This window comes from Ricinus communis, chromosome 4 (genome assembly GCF_019578655.1).
Source record: "Ricinus communis isolate WT05 ecotype wild-type chromosome 4, ASM1957865v1, whole genome shotgun sequence".
Taxonomy (NCBI): Eukaryota; Viridiplantae; Streptophyta; class Magnoliopsida; order Malpighiales; family Euphorbiaceae; genus Ricinus; species Ricinus communis.
In genome coordinates this window covers 809,768-825,592 of record NC_063259.1, presented here as the reverse complement: position 1 = coordinate 825,592, position 15,825 = coordinate 809,768, and the positions used below count along the sequence as shown (strand labels likewise).

The 15,825-nt window shown below is 32.1% G+C and overlaps 1 non-coding gene across 1 annotated transcript; it reads right to left on the bottom strand.

Annotated features, from left to right (window-relative positions):
- Positions 1-12,753: 12,753 nt before the first annotated feature.
- Positions 12,754-12,860, bottom strand: LOC112533994. The gene has a single exon (XR_003078317.2). It is a non-coding gene; the product is annotated as a small nucleolar RNA R71 (small nucleolar RNA).
- Between the last annotated feature and the right edge of the window lie 2,965 nt (positions 12,861-15,825).

The following is a 15,825-nucleotide window of genomic DNA, read 5'->3' as shown; positions in this document are numbered from 1 at the left end:
TATCACCATCTTCTCTTTTAAACCCACTTTGTCTAAAGTGGCCTAACAAAAACACTTAGTAGATATACTCACTACTTCCAAGTAAATTTCTCTTCTTGGTGGACCACATCTTCATTCTACTAGCCATAGAGGATATGAGTTTAGGGATTAAAAATGAGAAAGGAGAGAGAAAGAGAGATTTGGTTTGAAATTGGAGAGAGAGAACAAAGAATCTTGAAATTTTAAAATGAAATAAGTTGATAGAAAGAGATTTTAAAATAAAATATTAATGGGAGCTGGATAATGGTTGGAACGGTTAGTTTGACAAGGATTAAATGAGTTTTGAATAATTTTGAAAGAGAACCATTAGTTTTATTTTTGCAGAAAACGCAGCATTTGCGGTCGTGAAAACTGAAATCACGGGTGGGATTCACGTGACTTCTACTGCTAAAAGGATGATGTTTAAAGTAAAAAACGGATTCACAACCGTGAAGAATAATTCACGACTGTGAAGTTGTCTTTCAAGGGTGGAAAAATTAGTTCCCAGCAGTGAAACAGACAAAAAGACAAAAAATATTTGAAGATTTTAGAATCACATTCCAATGCCAAAAGAAATCCTCATAAGAGTGCTCAATAGGCATAAAAAGATACTCAAGGTTCACATCTCAAGCAAAGAGAGCAACAAATGAATAAGATCAAGTTTAATTCATAGTAAATTTCCATCAATCAATGCTAATTTTCCATTTAATGTAGTTCATACACTCTTTATTAAGGGTCTTGGTAAATATATTCGTAAGTTGATGTGTTGTATCAAAAAATTCTAATATCACATTACCATTTTGCACATGATCACAACAAAAAATAATGTCTAATATTTATATGCTTCGTCATAGAATGATGAATAGATTTTTAGAGATGTTAATGGCACTAGGATTATCACATTTTATGGGAATATATGATCAAGAGAGACTTTATAGTCTATTAGTTGTTGTTCAATCCATAATACTTGAGTGCAATAATAACTGGCGGCTACATATTCGGGTTCGGCCATTGATAAGGCATATGAGTTTTGTTTCTTGCTAAATTAAGAAATAAGGCAATTTCCAGGAATTAGCGAGCAGCAGAGGTACTTCTCCTATCTAGAATACAACCGGCATAATCCGCATTCGAATAGCTAATAAAATCAAATTAATTACCCTTGGGGTACCAAAGACCTAAATGCAATGTACCAATAAGATATTTTAAAATCCTTTTTACTGCATGCAAATGAGATTCTTCAAAGCAAGACTAGAAGCGAGCACATAAACAAACAACAAACACAATATCCGATCTACTAGCGGTAAGATAGAGAAGACTACCAATCATAGTTTGATCATTGTGCTCATGGGAGTTTTACTTGGTTTTGCTCCCTCTATGCCATGCTTCTTGAGCAATATCTTGGTGTACTTTGCTTGATTTTTGAAGACCCATTCATCACAATGTTTTATTTGAAGCCCAAGAAAGTACTTGACCACCCCAATCATGCTCATCTCAAACTCGCTTTACATACACTTTGAAAACTCATCACATAAGCATTCATTAATAGCACCATATATAATGTCAACCACATATATTTGTATAATTAACATATCATGCTTATGTTTCTTAATAGTCTAATTGCCTCTAACCTTGCAACCGGGATAAAGGTTCCATCATAATATATCCATTCTTCTTGATTATAGCCTTTAGCTACTAGCTTAGCCTTATTTTTGGTAATGGTACCATCTTCATCAAGTTCATTTCTAAATACTCATTTAATAGGATAGTCTTTAGGTCTATGAACTAATTGCAAAACCTTACTTCTCTCAAATTGATTAAGCTCTTCTTGCATAGCAAGTACCCAATTATCATCAATTAAGGCTTCATCAATAGATTTAGGCTCAATTTAAGAGAGAAATACTAGATTAATGACATTTTTAAGAGAGAAACTAGTAGTTACCCCTTTTGATAATTCACCAATGATTTGTTCTTTAGGGTGATCTTTCTTGAATTGTCAATCTCTATCAAGGTCGATGTGGACTTTAATAGATTGACTAGGGGGCAACTCTTCTACTTCCACATTTTGTGGTCCCATGCTCGTTTTTTCTCTTTCATCCTCATTGGAAGTGCCAATTTGTTGTTCAGTTGAAGGAGAGTCGAAGATACCTACACCATCATCAACAACAACTACCTTTCTCGAATCAAGTAAGTTAGACTCATCGAATACAACATGTATGAACTCTTCAACAACTTGAATTCTTTTATTACAGACTCTATAGGATTTACTAGTTGTGACAATATCCCAAAAATACTTTTTCATTGGTTTTTGAGTCAAAAATTTCATGATTATGCTTAGTATTTAATATATAACATTTGCAACCAAATACCCTTAGATATGAAATCTTAGACTTTCTACCATTCCAAAGCTCATAAGGAGTTTAATTTCAAACAGGTTTAATGTAAACACGGTTTGCAATATAACAAGCAGTATTAATGGCCTCGGCCTAAAAGTACTTAGGAAGATTATACTCATTGAACATGGTTTGAGCCATCTCTACCAATGTTTTATTCTTCCTTTCAATAACCCCATTTTGTTAGGGTGTCCTAGAGGAGGAAAAGTTATGAGAAATATCTATTTGTTTGCAAAAAGGTTTTAAAACTTTCATGTTCAGATTCTCTACCATGATAACTTCTAATGGAAGCAATTTTAGAACCTTTTTAATTTTGAATTCTTTTTGAGATTCTCAAAAACACTTCATAACTTTCATTCTTATGAGCAAGAAAGGCTACACAAATGTATCTAGAATAATCATTCACAATCACAAATGCATATTGTATGCTACCTAAGCTAGCAACTCTACATGGTCTAAACAAATTCATGTGCAAGAATTAAAGAGGTACAAAAGAGGTTACTTTATTTTTAGCTTTAAAGGAATTCTTGTGTTATTTTCCCATTCGGCATGCTCCATAAACCTTGTCTTTATTATATTTGACTTTTGGTAGACTAAGGACATGCTCATCTTTGCATAAATTTCCAATGAGCTCTATGCTAGCTTGCTCGAATCGTCTATGCCACGTCCAAGAGTTATTTTTCAAGGCTACAAGGCACTCAATCTTTTTATTAGTTAATTTAGCAAGGTCAACCATGTATATATTATTAATCCTTTCACCATTAAACAGGACTTTGTTCTCATCCCTTTGAGTGACAAAGCAAGTTTGATGGTTAAAGGTTACATTGTATCATTTATCACATAGTTAACTAATACTCAAAAGATTATGTCTTAAACCATCTACACATAGCATATTGTCAATTAGGGGTGAGTCTTCCTTACTAATTTTTTCTAATTCCGATGATCTTACCTTTGGCATTGTCACTAAAGATTACTTTACATCCATTTTTCATCTCGAGGTGTGAGAATAGATGCGAATTACCCGTCATGTTTCTAGAGCACTGACTATCAAGGTACCACTTGTTTTCCTTTGTGGTACTCTTCAAGCACACCTACAAAAAAAAGAGATTGTTTCCCTTTAGGTACCCAAATGTACTTGGGTCCTTTGTTGTTACTCTTGGATGCATAACCAAATGGATATCCCATATGGCTCATCCTTATAGGACACTTATAATTTGTGTGTCCTTTCATGCAATAATAAAAGCAAGTCACATTTGTAAAATGGTGATTATGAATTTGATGCATATGCCCATTCCTCAGAGGTCTAGCATGTGAGTGCTTATGATCATGTATCCTCTTTTGATGTGAAGCTTTAGAGCCTTGAGCTCTTTGCCTTTGCTTTTCTTGACCACTTGCCCTTTTGGGTTGGGTCTTCGAAGGAGGAGCTTGAGCTCCTCTAGTTTAAAACTAGAAGCTTTTCCTAGATTTATAGGATGATGCAAACAAATTAAATGGTTTCACAAATATTGTTTTGTTCTTACTAAAAGAACCTTGTTCAAAACCTAAACCATGCTTAATTGAAGGAGACCTTTGCGCATTTATCAAATCATCGAGTTCTTCTTTACCCTTTGAAAACTTAGCGATTTGAGAATTTATGTTTGAAAGCTTCTTTTTCAAATTCTCATTTTCTTTAGAATAAACGGTTAAAGCTTCATTGAGTTTAGTAACTTTCTTATGTTCTAAAAAAGCTACATTCCCTTTAGACAAATATTTTTTTAGAGATGTAGTTAACACTTTATTGAATTTAGAAAGTGAGATAATCTTAATTTTTAAATTGGCAATTAGCTTTTCAAGCTCATTTGCTTTATTTTTAAAGAGTTTTTTCTTTAAAAGCATTTTATCAAACTTATGAATTGTAATGTCACACATCTCAACAAGTTCATTATAAGTATGAGAGTTAGAGTCAAGTACCTTATTGTTTGTAGGTTCCTCCATTGCCATGAAGCATCATTATCTTCGAATTTGCTAGAGTAATCCCAAGTAGCCTTAAGTACCTTCTTCTTTTGCTTCTTGAGGTACTTTTTGAGCTTGGGACAATCTGCTTTGATGTGACCCGATTTGTTACAACCGAGCATATGACTGATTCTTTCTTGGTGTCATCATGCTTCTTGAACGGTTTTCCAACCTTCTTCCTTCTGATGAGAATTTTTTTTGCTTCTTGGAAATGAGAGCAAGAACCTCATCATAGTCATCACTGTGATAACTCTTGCTATCATTTGAGATGACTTTTTTGGCTTTGAGTGCAATTGACTTCTTCTCTTCCTTGACTTCTTTGGCTATTTCTTTTTTATCATTTGTCATTATCGTCTAGGAAGAGTGGAAAGGTTGTTGGCTTCTCCAATGGAGTTCACTTTTAACTCCCACTCCTTTCCAGGAAGAACCCTCAAAATCTTATTGTTCATTTGATATATCTTGTCAAGCTTCTTTAAGGTGTTGATAATGCTCGTAAGTCGGCTATACATTTCAGAGACCTTTTCATTCGGCTTTATTTAGAACATTTCATATTCATGTACCAAGATGTGAGTCTTCTTAGTCTTGACTTGAGTAGTCCCTTCATGTTTGTTTGCCAATAAATCCTAAATTTCCTTAACAAAAAGGCAATGTTCAACTCCACCGTACTCTTCTCTAGATAGAGCATAATAGAGGATGTTCATGGCCTTTTTATCCCTTGAATAAAGCTTTCTTTTTTTCGGAGACCATTCTTTCTTTGTCTTGAGCACTTCAATACCATTTTCCCTCTTTGTCGGAAGAGTTACACCTTCTTCTACTATATCCCATATGTTAATTCCATCACTTTCAAGGAATATCTCTATGCAATTCTTTTAATATGGTTAATCACTTCCATCAAAGAAAGGTGGCCTATTGAATGCTTGACCTATTCCATCATGGTTTGATGTGGATGCCATGGACCTTTACTTCAAGATGATTAAATCTTTAATAAAGATGACCAAAGCTCTGATACCAAATGTAATTCTAGAGGCAACCAAGAGGGAAGTAAATTGGTTGAAAAAAAAAACTTAAACCAAAAGTGGAACTCATAATACAAAGAATTTATAGTGGTTCAGTCAACTCTTGCCTACATCCACTCCTCAAGAATCCTTTTAAGATTTTCACCATAATTACAAACTTAACTCTATTTATGTTCTTTTACAAGCTAAGAACAAACCCAAGTATTTTCCCAAAGGCTCACACTCTAACCCCAAGATTTTTAATCTTAGTTATAAGAGCTTTTAATCCCTTACCCAAACACTCAATTTCGCCTTTTGATCTTTGAGTATAAGAATTATACACTAAACTATCTAAAGATTCAATCACAAGCTTGAACCTTTAATACAATATAAAAATGATGAAGATTTTGAGTTGTTGAGAGTAAATGCACAGTGGGGGCTCAAAATAAATGCTCTTACTTGACTTAGAATAATTAGAAATGATGTTTAAATAGTTCTAAGTAAAATAGAGTCATTGCACCCTTATTAAATGCAAAAGTAGTTGTTTCTACTACTATCATAAATGCAGCTTCATGGGCATGAACAATCCTTCACGGTCGTGAATCATCAGCGCGAAAAATAGATTTAAAAAGTTAGAACTCGTCATGGCCGTGAAAGTTGCTTTCACGACTGAGAACTTTTTTTCACATCTAGGAACTCTAATTTCACGGCTTGGGAACTTTGGCTGTGAGCTCTTCTATGATTTCTTGGAAATTAGAGTCTCCATAATTTATGGGCTCATGGGCATGAATATCATTTTCACGGGCATGAACCTCTTCTTCATGACTAGGAAGATTTGTTCATGGCTGGGAATTCGTATTTCACGACTTGGGAATCTTTCCCGTGAATCCTTATGTGGTTTCTTCAAGTTTTAAGGAGGAGATCATTTTTCATGAGCGTAAGTTATTCTTCATGGTTGGAAAGATTTCCTTCACGAGTTGGGAACTCTTCTTGTGAACCCTTCTAAGATATCTTTTATTTTTTAGGAAGAAATATTTTTTTACGGGCATGAATATTTCTTCACGACCATGAATTCTTATTTTCATGGCTGGGAAGCAATGCCTTGAACACTATTGTCTTTTTTGCTGTTTGAGGCGAGAATTCTTCATGCCTTGGAAACTGATGTTTCACGGGCGTAAATCTGCCATGTCTTAGAAGAACCAGTTTTCTTTCCTTGCACATAAATACTCAAACATAAAATAGTCATTCTTAATTATTTGTAATCATCAAAAAATAGGATTAATAACCTTCAGTTCAACAGATAATAATGCAGGTATTTCTGTACAGTTTAAAAGATTTTTAGTTAATTTTCAGGAACATATATGAAAAGTAAAGGTAAGCCACAAATCTAGATTTTTGGTATATGTTTTTTTCTAAAAAATGCAAAAATAATATATTTCTTAAGATAAAGGTATATATTAATATATAACATATATATGTTAAAAAATTAATAAGAAACATGTTAATTTTAATAAGAATACATTATGTTTAAGATTAAAAATAAATTCATAAAAGTTGAAAAATGATCTTTTAATGCAATTAAACAGTAAAAGGTACATGTTTTTTAAAGTATAGTATATGATAAAAATATGCTTAGCATATTGTAGAAAAGGTGGAAGCATTCGTACTTCAAATAATTATCCTATCAAATAATGATGTTCACAATATATTAATAGATATTAAATTAATAATAATATAGTATATTTTACTTATTTATCAAAAAAATAAATTTAAGAATTTGCAAACAAACAGTAAAAATTATATGTTTTATATCTAGTAATAAAAATTTAAATATGTTGAATTTATTTTTATTCTGAATTCTAATTATTTCATCGCATGAGCAATGAGCACAGTACCAATATTTATACAACATACGAGAAAATGGGATGAAAGTATGAATTACATTGATTTTGAAGTAAATGAAATCTTTATTCTAAGCAATTGGAGTTATGATGATCTATTGAATATAATGTCAAAGCAATTGAAAATCAACAAAAAGGAAACAAAAATAGAGATACAGTATCAAAGGAAAAATGGTTATCCACCATTAAAGATGGAAGACGATAAAAAAATTTTATTTTACTTGGACTTAAAAAAAAGAATCAAATTTTACAAGATATCCTTTATGCATAAATGAGGATACAAGACTATAGAATACATTTTTTATATCATGTTCAACGACAAATCTACAAGTGGCAGGAATTGAACCTGCTCCAAGATCTTCGAATACTATATCTGAACAGAATTCAACAAATGTATACAAACAGATACCATTCAAAATTTTATGCAATATACAAATATGATAAGTAAAGGAATAATAGAAGAAAGTAAAAAAAACTGAAGAAGATGAAGTTGAAAATGAAAGTGTGGAATCAAGCATCATCAGCAACATAAGGCATACACAAATTGAAGAAGGACAGGTTATAAAGACAAAGAAACCTTCAAAACAGTCTTGAGTTTCTATGCAATCAGTAACCATTTCCAATTTAAGGTAAAAAAAATATAATGTGAAATATATTGTTAAATGTTTAGATGAGAATTTCAAGTGGCAATTAAGAGCATCAAAAAGAGAAAATACATTGATGTTTGTAGTTTAGAAGTTCAATAACATCCACATATGCCTATTAGAACTAATATTAAACGATCATTGGCAAGCAACTACAAGTATAGTTGTTGATTATATAAAATCAAAGTACCTCAATAAAAAAACAATATACACACCATCTGATATTGATAGAGACATCAAAGAGGATTATGAAGTCTCTCTAAGCTATTTAAAAGCATGGAGTTCAAAGGAAAAAGCAATGCAAAATATAAGAGATAACCCAAATGAGTCTTATGCAATGATTCCAAGTTTTTTGCATATGTTAAATATTATAAACCTAAGATCTTTTATTGAGTTTGAAACAAAAAAGACAACACATTCCTCTACCTCTTTAGGGCTCTTGATGAATTGATAAAATGATAGAAATATTGCAAACTTATTATGATTGTGGATGGGATATTTCTGAAAGCAATATATGGCAGTACACTACTAACAGCTACAACATAAGATACAACGAGTTAGATTTTTCCTTTAGCATTCTCTGTAGTAGATTTAAAAAATGATCTATCTTGAGAATGGTTCTTAATAAGAATTAGAAAAATATTTTGATATATAGAATGAATGTGTATAATATCAGACAGACACGAAAGCATTGAAACAACCATAAAGAAAGTATATCCTAAAGTTAGCCATGGAGTTTGTATATTTTATTTTGTTGAATAATCTAAAGACTAACTTCAAAAAAAACACAAAGAAGATTAAGGACTTATTTTTTGTAGCTGTAAAAGCATATACAATTGAGCAGTTAGCTATCATATGAAATAGTTAGACAAAGTGGATAAACGGCTTCGACCATATTTGAGTAATGTTGGATATCATAGATGAGCTAGAGCTTTTTCTATCAATAACAGATACTCAAGTATAATGAATGCAACAAACAAGGCAGCGAGAGAGCTACCAATTATAACCTTACTAGAATACCTGCATGTTCTAGTTCAAGAATAGAATTACATAAACAAGAACATTGCAAAATCAATATTCACAAAGCTAGCAAAAAAATCTAAAAATCTGCTCACTAAAAACTACATTCAATCTTTCAAACTAAAGGTAAATCTCAAAATTGTATATTAGTTCATATATTAAAACTATACTTTTGTATACTTCTAATACATGTTTGATATATTTTCCAATAATACAAATTATTTATGATTATAACAATTAAATAGTTGAAACTAATTTTCTAAAATCTAAAAATAGGGAAACCGTCAAATAATAAATTATTTAATGTATATAAAAATAAAAAGACATATTGTGAACATGAAAGAAAAGTCATGCACATACAATCGGTTTCAAGTTGATGAGATTCCATGTCAACATGAATTAACAATATTGAAGGAGATGAGTCAAGATCCAATTACCAATCAAAGAAACTGAAATTTACCAATTAAGATCAAAGAAACACTTGCTCTACCATCATAAAAAATGATAAAAGTATGAAGACCTAAAGAAGAAGAATCAAGAGAGTATAGGAGAATAAAAATAAAAATAAGTGTGGAAGATATGGACAAGCCAGACATAACAAAAAAATATGCAGAAATCTACCAAAGAGAAATCGATTTGATACTCATTTATTTTCAAGTATAAAATATTCATCTTATTTTCATTTATACATCTAAAGCGATTGATTTGTTTAAATCTTTTAAAAAATAGCATTTATTATTATTATGAACTTTCCCTCTATTATTATTATTACAGATGTTATTATATTTTATGAAATTATTGAATGATGTGTATAAATAAAACAGGTTATATTCATAACAAAATAATGGTAAACGATATACATTTTAAACATTTTAGTATACAGTAGGTAAAAGATATGATAAGATACTTTAGATATTTTTTCTTTACTATAGATTAAATAACATTATAAAATGTAAATATTAAAATAATAAAAGAATATAATATCTTTATAGAAATAATTATGATTTTTTAAATAATTTTTATAATAATTTTACAGTTGGCTGATTTAATCTTAATATTTCAAATCAAAAAGTAATATTATTTTTAAGTTTGTCCAATATATAAAATAAAATGTATATCAGCAAATGATACAAATTATGCATAACTTAGTATACATTCTAAAAAATAATTATATATCATTAAGTATATGTAAGGAATATGTGTAATATATATAAAAGAAATCAAATAATAAAATAAATTCTGATTAAAAAATTTATAAAAAAATTAATAATACGAATATAAAAAATATAACTAAAAATATTAAAATTATGAAAAAATATTTACAAAATAAAACTAACAAAAAAGAATAAAACAATAAAACTATTAAACTTAAAAGTATCATTCATAACAATTACAAAATGAAAAAAAAAGAACAGAAAAAATACAAAACATATCAATTACACAAACTAGTCAAGTACAAAGCCTTTTTTTGCTTTCCCCTTCTTCTTCTTCTTCTTCTTCTTCTTCTTCGTTTGTCCATTTGATTAGCTTCAAGACCTTCTGATTCACTAATAATATCATTCACTTCCTTAAGTTTGGCATATGTATACAACAAAATAACAAGTATACTCCTATGCACATTAATATCAAAATTAGATTTAAAATCTCTTTGCCAAATATAAAATACTCAACAAAAGAAGTTATAAAGATACCAAAATCACTACAAAGAAAAAAAAGAGTAACTAAAAATAAAAAATAAAAAAATTTAAAAGTAACTTTAGAAATTACTTGTCTTCTTAAGTTGGCAAACCGTCAATCATATGTATATGATAGGTCACAAATAGTTATATTTATTATGTTTAATTCCCTTACAATTTGGTTGAATAATGTACTTAATTATGGAAATTCTGTTTATTCTGACTTAGGTGATGAAATATCAAAGATGGAGCAAAATTCAGCCTAAAGACATGTTTTAAATCATCATTTGTCAAAAACCAAGTCTTTTGGAGGAGATGCAAAAATCTGCACAGAAGATCACTGTCGACAAGACGTGACCACGCCTTGCGTCCCATGAGCTGCTAAAAGATGAGAAAGAGAGCTTCAAAATTTTCAGAGATTAATTTGTGGTGGACCTATCCCTAGTTGATTTCCTTTATTTTTGAAAGTGTTGGATTAATAGAACTTTCTTCCATGTATTTAAGGTTTTAATTTATTTAGATCACTCTTAATCTTATCCTTCCATATAAGGATAAGATTAAATAAAAAGCTTATTTCTTTTTTATAAGGATTCTATTATTAGGGTTTAGGGTTTTACTTCCTATATAAGGACGGCTGGAAGTACTTTTATTCATTCATATTCTTATCCTTCTTCTACTCTCTACAATTCTTGTGAATTCTTACTCCACCATGAGTGGCTAAGTTTTTAGTTTCTAATTCAAGAGTGAATAAATTCCAATTGTGATTTGTGAAGCTTTATGCTTAACAGAATTCTTCTTTAGTTCAAGTATTCTTTATTTCTTGTTCTTATTATTTATGAATTATTGATATTGATTGAACTGACGACTCAACTTTGATATTAATTTTTCTATTGCTAAACTTTGAGTTTGTGATCCGTAATTATCATGAACGATTGACACAAGTAGCAAGGAGCTGGCTCATGTGTGTGTGATTACGGCTTATTTGAATTACATAGCTTGCATGATAGGCTCTAGGGAAATAAAGGAACAAGGTTAATTCAATTGTAGTTATCTCAATTAATTAATGTTGGTTTAGTCATTCTCATTATTCTTAATGCTATCATTAAGTTGATATGGAACGCTATCGTGCCCAGTTGACTAATGGTAAATTTTGATTTGGATGTTGGGTTTGAGTCAATTATATTAGGAGAATTACACTTATTACCGCTTTTTCGAATAAGTAGACTAAGTACTTGAATAGAAGAATTGATATTTTAGCATATGATCATGATTATAATTGGATGGAATTAGCACTCTTGAATTGGAAATTTGTTAAAATTGAGTTTTATTTACTTTAATATTCAGCCTTCATTATTTTCTGCTTATTTATAATTTTGATTCAAACATTCAAAATTCCCCCATTTTTATTTTACTTTGAGAAGCTATCCACATTGGTTCCCTTAGGATTCGACCCGGTTTCACTAATTCTACAAATTAGTTTAAGAAAATCAGTCATTTATTTTGAAAGGCTTCAACAACCCGTTCGAATTTGGCGTCGTTGTCGGGGAACCTATTTTAGTTTCTCATTGATTAATTTATTTGTTTATGACTCGTTCTTCTCAAGATATTGATTTGTAGTTTAATCCTGAAATTGAGAAGACAGTGCGTCGATTAAGACAGGAGACTAGACAAAGAAAAAATTGTCTGATAGAGGAGTTGGAAATAGATTTGGCTATTGTTGACACACGTCTATTTTTCAAGAAGTTACAGAAAACATGGCAAACATAATTCTCAAAGAGCTAGCTGCACCGGATTTAAATCAACAACCTTTATGCATTATATTTCCCAATATTGCAGTTGATTTCGAGTTAAAATCCGGTTTAATTCACTTACTCCCTTCTTTTTGTGGATGTGTAGGTGAAGATCCTCATAAACATTTGAAAGAATTCTATATTGTATGCTCCGGAATGAAGCCACATGGTATAACAGAAGAGCAAATAAATCTTAGAGCTTTTCCATTTTCTTTGAAGGGTAAAGCAAAAGATTGGCTCTATTATCTACCCTCCGCTTCGATAACAACATAGAATGAGATAAAAAGATTGTACTTAGACAAGTTTTTCCCTGCAACAAGAGCTGCCAACATCAAAAAATAAATTTATGGCATAACACAGTTCACTGGAGAAACATTGTATGAATATTGGGAAAGGTTCAAGCAACTGTGTGCTAAATGCCCACATCATCAAATCTTTCCACAACTCGTAATCCAATACTTCTATGAAGGATTATTGCCAACGGATAGGAGCATGATTGATGCAGCAAGTGGTGGAGCTTTGGTAGACAAGACACCTGAAGAAGCCAAGCAATTGATTTCAAACATGGCTGAAAATTCTCAGCAATTTGGTACAAGGGCTGATGGAGCTACAAGGCGAGTTAATGAGGTAAGCACTAAAAATCTTGAAAATTAAATTTCTAATTTAACTGCTTTGGTTCGTCAAATGGCTGTAGGGCAATTGCAAATGGTAAAAGTTTGTGGAATATGTTCGATCCAAGGACATCCTACCGATATGTGCCCAACATTGCAACAAGACTCAATACAAGAGGCTAATGCTCTAGGTGGATTTGCTGGTCAACCTCAAAGGAAGTATGACCCTTTTTCCAATCATTATAATCCTGGATGGAGAGACCACTCGAATTTGAGCTATGGGAACCAAGGAGGACAACAAAAATATCCTTCCCAGAATTTCAATAGACAACCTCAAGCTTCTAATTCAGGTATGTCCTTGAAAGGTATTGTTAAAAATTTTACTCATAATAATCTTCAATTTCAACAGGAAACAAGGTCAAGCATTCAGAATTTAGGCAATCAAATAACTCAATTGGCTACTGATAAGCATAGTTTTACACATATTTACTTGCATATTATTGCGTATGTTCTTAGCAATTATTGTGCTTTTATTCCCAGATCACCCGTGTTTTATGTTCTTTTGCATTTCAGGAACATTTATAGGACCATCATCGTTGTTTAAGCAATTATAGATCAATACGTGAGGAAACGGACGAGAATTCATCAAGATCGGACAAGAGCCCGCAATGCATACATTGAGCACGGCCTGGACTCTGGCCGTGCTCAACCATTGGCTTTGATTCTTGAAATTGTCACTTTGGGCACGGTTTCCGTAGCCACCACGGCCTTCAGCACGGCCCGTGGTGGCCAACACGGGGAAAAACACGGCCCGTGGTGGCCAACACGGGGAGGAACACGGCCGTGGTGAAACCCTACTGTGAGATCTGCCAAAGACGGCCTCGGACTTCGGCCGTGCTGAGTTAAATATATAAGAAAAATGAATTTTTCTTAGTGGAGAGAAGGGGGGAAAGAAGTGACATTGAGCCCTAGTGGCTAGTTCGGTTTTCTGCACAATATTGAGTGCCAGAGAGAGTTGCAGTGAGTAAGAATCCCGGAATCGCAAGGTTCCGAGTGCAAAACAGTAGTGGAAGCAATTCAAGAGGCAGTTTAGGAGATTAATCAAAGTGTAGATCCAGATTTGGAGCTGTTCATCCAATTCGAGAGAAAAGGGTGTACATGTTTTATTTTCATTATTCTTTCATTGTGATTGATTTCCTAGATTGTTTTAAATATGAACATGATTAGCTAGATTGATTTAATCCATTGGGATTTCTTTACTATGTTGGCTTGATATTATATTGTTGGATTGTTCGAGTTGGTTTTGTATTCTTCTTGTTTTCAGTATGAATAAGATTATGCATTATTCATGAGACGTTGTGAATTGTGATGTTTAGATTGCTTTATGAGATTGAGAAATCCGTTTGGCAATTGGAATTTTGAATAACAAGAATTGGTTAATAATCGCTTAGAGATAAGGATAATTAACTAGCTGGATTAAGAATTAATAAAGCTTAATAGAGGCGGATTAAAGCTTAATGCTAATTTAAGAATCAATCGTTAGGAAGAGATTCCAACTTTAGGTTATTAGGTTTATGAATTCGGTTATCTCGAGAGAAACCGAATTCGCTAAGAATTCGCCCACGGGTAGCATAATTAGACTCACCGATCCTTTATCTTTTGTTTGATTGCCAACTAGTTTAGATTCTCTTTGGGTTTATCTTCTTGTCTTGATTATTTCACTTATCAATTACTCCTGCATCTCCCTCGGAACTTAGCTCGTAGTTAATAGTTAGTTTAGAATTTATTCATCATCCATTTTAGGTTAATATAACAAAGAACAAAGGAGTAACTCGGGCTTTCGCTTTCCGAGGAATACGACCTTGATACTCGCCATTAGTGCTAGGACTGCATCGATAGGTACACCGCCTTAGATTGTAGCTAACACGAGTAGCACTCATCAAGTTTTGGGCGCCGCTACGGGATCCGTTTGAAAACTAGAGTGAAATTTGCTATTTGTTAATTTAGCCATTTTTTTCTTTCTTATTATTTTATGATTTTTATTTTTATTTGTTTATCTATTTTATTTTATTTGTACATATTTATTTAGCTTAAGTTTATGATTCGGATAGTGAATGATAAGGAGGTTCAATGCTAAACTCAAAATCTTTGTATGACGCATTGGAAAATGAGAATAGGAACCAAGAGAGTGCTAAAAATTGGGATGCCCGTGCATCTTTAGATGCTCGAGTGGAATCGTTTTGCAGGCTACCGATCAACTCTCTTCTCCTATCCTTTCATCTCAAGTCTTTTATGAATTTTGTTGTGGTTTACATTTGAGTAATGATTGTCCATTGTGCACCGGATTTTACTCCTTATTCTTATAACTGTGAACAGTGAATTATACGGGCACTGGCCAAGTGACTCGTATGGAAGCACCTATAATCAAGAGTGGAGTACTCATTCACCCTATGGATGGAGCTTAGATGGCCCGGAACCACTGAATCTCGAAGAACTACATCAGCAGCCTACTCTTGCACCTTCAACTCAAGATGAAGAGTTAGTGTCTGGAGAGCCGATGATGAGGTTCATTACAAGTCTTGATGATAGATTCCAACAAACAGAGAGGATACTTGAAGATCAACAAGCCTCGATTAATAACATAGAGCATCAAGTAGGCTTAATCTTCAAGTTACTAGCTGAAAAGCAATCGAGAACTCTATCAAACGCTACTAAATCCGAGGAACATTTGAGCGCTCGCCACTTATGCTCAGGTGAGAATTTTTCCGGTTTATCTATTATGTTTGAC